We start from the raw sequence: 6947 nt of genomic DNA, 5'->3' as shown, positions 1-6947 counted from the left end.
GTGAAGATTCCAGAAAACTGTTCCTGTGAAAAATGCCGAATTTAACCATCACACCTGTACCTGTGAGAAGAGGAGAGGCTATAGTCTCTTACTATCTGCTCTGTCTCAGGTGCTCCAACCACCATCCATTGGTAATTTAATTTTAAAAAGATGATGCCTTGTTTTTCTTTTTCCACAAAACTTGCCCTTCCTTTATTGAGTCACCAACAAACCGCAGCGCTAAACCAACTAACGGCTTGAGAGACGTTCAAGCTGTTATAATTGTATTTAGATTATACAATTAGCAAGGATGCTGATACTTTTAGTCAACTTAAAGCTCAGGTTAACACTGATAAAAATAAGCAAATCATTATTTATTGAGAACTACGTTATATTAAGCAACACGAATGATCTCAAAAATATGTTGAGTGACAGAAGCTAAACGCAAAGGACTGCATACTACATAAATCCATTTGTTTCGAGTTCTAGAACAGGCAAAACTAATCGAGGTAATTAAAAATTGAAGCAGTGATTGCTTGCGGAGATAGGAGGGTGGAGACAGCTGGGATGGGCTTGAGGCCTCTTGGGGAGGGGTAATATTCTGTATCTTGATAAGGGCTTGGATTAAACAGGTGTATGCATGCAAAATTCATTAAAAAGGCTAAGATTGGAGTATTAAATTTTATGTTCAAAAGAAAAACAATTGTACTATTTGAGTTAATTATATAAATGCTGAAGTATTTAGAGGGAAGTGAAAAGATATTTGCAACTTGGAAATGCACAAGAATTAGAGGGATTCATGGATGGATGGGTAGATAAATGCTAAAGCAAAATAAGTGCTAATGATTGGCTCTAGGTCAGTGGTTCTCAACCTTGGCTGCACATTAGAATCACATGGGAATATTTTTAAAATCCTGATTTCTGGGCCTCATCTTCTGGAAATGCTGTTTCTTTGTTATGGGGTGAGGCCACAACATTAGTGTTAGGTTAGGTGGCTCAGGAGGCGGCGAAGGAAATAAAGAGAGTTGATCAGAAAAGGAAGGAAGGAAAGACCCACGTACCCCCAAGGACAGGGCACGAGGATTCACACCAACAGGGAGGGGGGCGCTTTATTTATACTGCAGTTGGGTGAGGGGCGGGGACATGAGCTGAGGTATTCAGCTGAGGAAGTTTCAGCTGCAGGAGGTCAGCAAGGTATTCAGGAAGGAGTCAGTATCTGTGTGGGGGTCGTGGAGAAGCCAGTATCTGTGTCTGGCATGCTGATCTGTTAGAAATGCCAGGGGGATCACATGTCTGCATGTATTCGATCCTGGGCTCTCTCCGACCTAACAGTTAGTTACAAAGAAACAGCATTTCTGGAGGATGAGGCCCAGAAACCAGGATTTTAAAAAGATTCCCAGGTGATTCTAATGTGCAGCCAAGGTTGAGAACCACTGCTCTAGGTGGTGGGCATGCTGGTGTTCACATAAAAGTCTTTCAACTTTTTCTATGTTTGAAATTTTTCACTGTAAAATGCTGAGGAAAATAGTTACTGATGTACCAGGTACTGTGTAGGATGCATAGAACATGGTGGACAACACAACATATTGGACTTAAGCCATGGCCGGTGTGGCTCAGTTGGTTGGGCATCGTCTTATGCACTGAAAGTTTGCCTGTTCGACTCCTGTCAGGGCACATGCCCGAGTTTCGGGCTCAATCCCAGATAGGGGGTGTGCAGGAGGCAACCGATCGATGTTTCACTCTCACATCAATGTTTATCTCCGTCTCTCTCTAAAAATCAATAAAAATATTTTTAAAATAGTGGACTTAAGCATTACAGAGTGGAGGGCATGCTTGTCTTGGATGAAGACAGTGCAGATTATAGTAATGAACAAAAGGAACATGGTTCCTTTCCCTTATTCCTTTATTCCCAATTCCTTTCTTCTTTCCATTAAATAAGAGAGGAAGGTCCAAAGGGACACTTAAAATGTCCTTTAGTATCTTCCTTTTTCTTTGAATATTACAGAGAAATTAAGGAAGTTCATGAGCCCTATTCCACGGAAAAGCAGATGTGATATATTTCTGCTCCTTTCCAGCAGAAGCAAAGGATGCTGATGTGTCCTACGAGCTCTTTTCTGTTCCACCAGGTTAGCATGGCAGAAAACGCCAGCCCCAGAACTCTGTCCAGCCAGCTCCCCATGGAAGCATACCCACCTCTGTGGATTATTCTCCTCCTTCTACATGATAAGTTCTCAGGAAGAAGAAAAATAAGAAAACACCAACCTATGGACAACAAATTAGACATGAAAAAGAATCAGGATTAAGTTATAGTTCCCACAGCAACCATAACCAGGCCACAAGTTTATACACTCAAGCATAAATTCAATAGATCCAACCATTTTCACTCCCACCCACGCCCCCAAAGCTTCATTTTACATACGCAAGAGATTTGAACTAACTTTCTTTGGAAACCAGAACTATGACTTTCTTGCATTATCAACAGTAATTTTGTACAAGCTTCGTTTTAAACATTGTTTTGGTTTTGCTTTGAGCTCAGACATTTATCATTTTGCCTGTCCTGCCCCAACCCTGTCTCACTGATTACATGGAAACCTATCAGGACAAGGAGAGTTATGTGCCCACGTTGCCTTTAGCAAGCCAATCACAGAAAGTTACAAAAACAAAAAACACAACAAAAAAACAACAAAAAAAGATGCATCATCCAGGAACTGTGGGATTTATTTCCTCATTTCACTCTTTGAACTAAAATCTAAGATTCTTTTATAGTTTCATTGGAGCTGGGAAGAAAAAGTTTCACTTATAAAATATATTCTTTTCTTATAGTTAAGCGTCATCTTTGAAATTCAAAAACCCTGGGTGTAAATAGCTGTTAATTGGGATTCTCAACACAACTGTAAATCGTTCACTCACCCCCCTCTTGGCGATAACATAGAGAGTTGTCTGTTCTGTGAATGACACCTAAATGACTTGACTCCAGATATTCCAGGATAGCATTTTTTTAAAGCCAATCCATCCGTTTGTATAGTTGTTTGATCTAAATGCAACTAACAATTTTCTATAAGTGTAAAGTGTGACTGAGCTCTCCCAGATCTTTCCGTCCCCTAAACAATTCTGGAAATGACCCTTCCAGAAGCAGGTAGCATTGGAAGCCAATGGCCCTGGAATGTGCTAACCCCAGCGTGCACAGAAATCAACTAAAGCCCAACAAACTCAGGAAGAGATTTTTTGTCCCTTTTCTTAAAGAGATTCAGAATTTTAAAAACCTGCTTTAGGAAGGGAAGCTTGGCATAATCACCTTAAGCATATTCACCCTAGAATTAGTCAGGAGGAATCCAAGCATGTTTACTCGATTACCCACTGTGTTTCATTGTTTCTGAGTCGCCTAGCAAAAATTTACCTGCCAGTGGAGTTCTGCTCTTCCTCAACTACCTGTAAATTGCTTATTTTCACTTCTGAAATCTAAGACCCTGTTCCCCCCTCGCCACCTTTTTCTCTTTGTCCAAAATGTCATATAGTCCCAATGTGGGCTCACTGTCTTTGGAATGTTCATGCTATGTAAATTTCCCAAGCGCATGTATTAACATTTTTATTTTCTCCTGTTATCTGTCTCTGTTAATTTGATTAGCCCAGCCAGAAGTACTTAGAAAGTGGAACAGTATTACTTTATTATCCCCCACCGAAACTATCACAATGCAATTTATTCCATGAACACCTTTGCACCTCATTTGCACTCAGCTTTCCAAACATGTGCAAACCCAAATCTGCCTCCAGATCTAAAAAAAAAAAATTAAAAATACATCAAAGTAGTTGTTGGAGCACGTGGAAAGGAGACCTAAATATATTCAGTTATCTGAGAAAGTTTCAAAATAAACATAAATGTGAGAGTCAAAGAAAGGTGATTACACCTGCCAATGGCACAAAAGCCACAGGGCTTCAGATCCCAGGATTTCATGTCTGGGTTAATGGTTCTCAATAAATTAGAAGACTGTGTCTGTGTTTGACACTTTTGTTCTCAAGCCAATGGTTTCCTTACTGATGGCTTTCTCTAAATTAGAAGTTATTAAGAACATAAAAAGTAGATGATTGAAATGCTTAACTTTTCATTTGGGAGGTAAATAGTTGTTTTTATTATTGTTTTTATGCCAAGAGCACTCAAGGATGGCTAAAGAAACATTAGCTTGAGCACAGAAAAACTGGCACAAGTGCTACCTATAAATTTCTAGATCCTTAAAGATTAGTCATAACTTAGGTTTTCTGATACGCAGATTTTCATTAATATTATTCAGATACAATTTCCAAAAGAGAAAAGTTTCTTTTCTCTTTTGGAAATAAAACTAATGCATAGAAAACATAAGATGACTATTAAGGAGAAAGTTTAATTTCTAAAAGTTGGCTATTGCATCCATGGAAGTTAAAATTTTTTTCAAAGGCAGGTAAAAACGACAGAAGTCAATTACACTATTTTAGAATAGTTTGGTAGTAATTTATGTGAAGAGGAAGTGGGGTTTTTAATATAACACACGTGTAATATACCTTGAAAGTGCGATGCAGCTACTAAGAAGAGTAGTGCCACAGTCTGACGCTGCAGGGGCATGGTCTGAGGCTGCATTACTGGAAATGTAGGGGGTTAGCAATTAAGGAAAAATATAGCCCAGCACATTCTGCACTAGCCTTCACATAACTGAAGGATTTGACCAGCTCTGGGCATGATTTTTTTAAAAATTGTGGTAAAATACATATAACATAAAATTTGCCACCGATCATTTTAAAGTGTACAATTCAAAGTGTACAGCCCAGCCGGCGTGGCTCAGTGGTTGATCATTGATCTATGAGCCGGAAGGTCACAGTTCAATTCCCCATTTCAGCATATGCCTGGGTTATGGGCTCAATCCCCAGTAGGGGCATGCAGGAGGCAGCCAATCAGTGATTCTCTCTCATCATTGATGTTTCTCTCTCTGTCTTCCTCTCCATTCCTCTCTGAAATCAATAAAAATATACATATATTTTTAAATGCACATTCATGTTGTTATGAAACCACTCTCCAGAACTTTTTCCACTTTCTAAACAGAAACTCTGTACCCATTAACTCCCTGTTCCTCTTCTCCCCCAGTTTTAGACAAACGAGATGTTGATGCCACTGATTGAGGATTAGCAGAGCCTGGGGCGGAGAGCTGAGAATGGCATCTGCTTTCTGAACTGATTTTTCAAGGATTAATTCCTCACATATTTACCAAATGGCTACAGCAAATAAGTCAATTCTAAATGCTGCGGAGTTGGTCCTTGGAGCTTGGCTTGTTGTTATATTCTCTCTCCCCTGCTATTCTGAATGCAATCTGATGACTAGCATTGGGAGCTTGAGAGAACACTCATCACCCTCTTCCCCCTTTTAAATCAGAGCCTGCAATTTCATAAGATCCCCAAGTGATTTGTTTGCACACTAAGGTCTAACCCACGGTGAATACAGAAAATCTACAGTTAGGCATTTGTTCTTAAATGTGCTTCCCACTGATTGGCACCATGCCGTATCATTGGGTATAAGTACCGGTTAGTCACATTTACATTTTGATCATCTCATCACCAGCTCAGTGTCCTAACTGGAATGTCTCACAGTTATTTACCGAAGTATATATTTATGTATCAGCATATTCTAAAAAAAAAATTCAGGCAACTTCCAGGTGAAATCTATAAGTAAGTAAATATCAAGACCAAGGAAAATAGAGGTAAAGGTAAAGACCAAGATCAAGAGGAACAACAATACATGGAGACAGGCAGGTCAAGCATAATGACATGGATGGAAAATTGAATGCTAAGCTCAAAGACAGCCAGGGTGACCAAAACAACACAGCCTCAAGATGAACTTAACCCATGCAGGGCCAGCAAGCTTGTCTCTCAGATGAAGCAAGGCTTTCCTGGCACTTTGTTGTGAAAGATATCCACAGATGTGTGGGTATATAATTATAAACATTGGGGGAGGGGCGTGGGTGTCACATTATGGAATGCTGAGGCATAAAATTGAGGGCCGCTCAAAGACACCTGGGGTGGGGTTGGGGACAAGGTGGTGAAAGAGGTAAGGAAGGAAAGATAATATTGTCCCAAGTATACATCTTTCTGATGATTTTGCTTAATCCAAAGATGATCCCCAAATACCTACTGCAGTGACTTTTTATTTGTTTTTGAATAGTTGCTCAGCAACTTTTTTTTTTTTTTTTTACTTGTGGACATTTTAATGGCACAGGCCCCACCAACACCCTTGATCTTCTCCTCGGCTCTTCTGCTAAAGAATTTGGCCTTCACATGACAGGCTGCTTTGGGAGCTTTCCCTTCCCCAGAACTTTGTAGTAGCCAATCGCACCACATCAATGATAGGAGCAGCTCCAGTCTTGCTTTTGGCAGCATTTACCCGTGTCTGCTCCCTGACCAGGGTCCACAGTTTATCAATGTTGACCGTTGGGCAGAAGCTCTGGTTCCTCTTTAAGTGGTAATGCCTCACACCAACTTTCCCAAAGTCACCTGGGTGATATTTGTCGAAGTTGATCCTGTGATGATGCAAGCCACCAGCATTACCTCGACCCCCGGGTGCTTCCTGTGCTTGCCCATGCGGCCGTGGCCATGGCTCATGGGGCCCTGAAGTTTTCTGGTCTTTCTCAGTCTGGATGGCATGTCAGTGGCCGAGATGCAAGAGCTCAGCAACGATTTATTAAGTCACTGAATAAATTCTCGTGCAGGAAATGATTGTAGATTAAATTCTTAACAATCTAATTGTTCTTTTTCAAAAGACATTCACAAATCGGCCTGTCCAAAGATGGGTACAGCTTTTCTGGGTTCACTAGTCTTCCATTTTACAGGTTGTAAGTTCCCAAGTCATTGACACAGGGGGTTTCTCCTCCCTTCCTTCCTCCCTCCCTCCCTCCCTTCCTTCCTTCCTTCCTTCCTTCCTTCCTTCCTTCCGTCTCTCTGTTTCTCTTTCT

At 40.6% G+C, this 6947-nt stretch overlaps 1 pseudogene; it reads right to left on the bottom strand.

Annotated features, from left to right (window-relative positions):
• Nucleotides 1-6126: 6126 nt before the first annotated feature.
• LOC106727575 lies at nt 6127-6639 on the bottom strand (annotated as a pseudogene).
• Between the last annotated feature and the right edge of the window lie 308 nt (nt 6640-6947).

The sequence above is a fragment of the Myotis brandtii genome, unplaced genomic scaffold (assembly GCF_000412655.1).
Source record: "Myotis brandtii unplaced genomic scaffold, ASM41265v1 scaffold45, whole genome shotgun sequence".
NCBI lineage: Eukaryota > Metazoa > Chordata > Mammalia > Chiroptera > Vespertilionidae > Myotis > Myotis brandtii.
The sequence above is the reverse complement of the archived record's forward strand: the minus strand, read 5'-3'. Positions and strand labels throughout refer to the sequence as shown.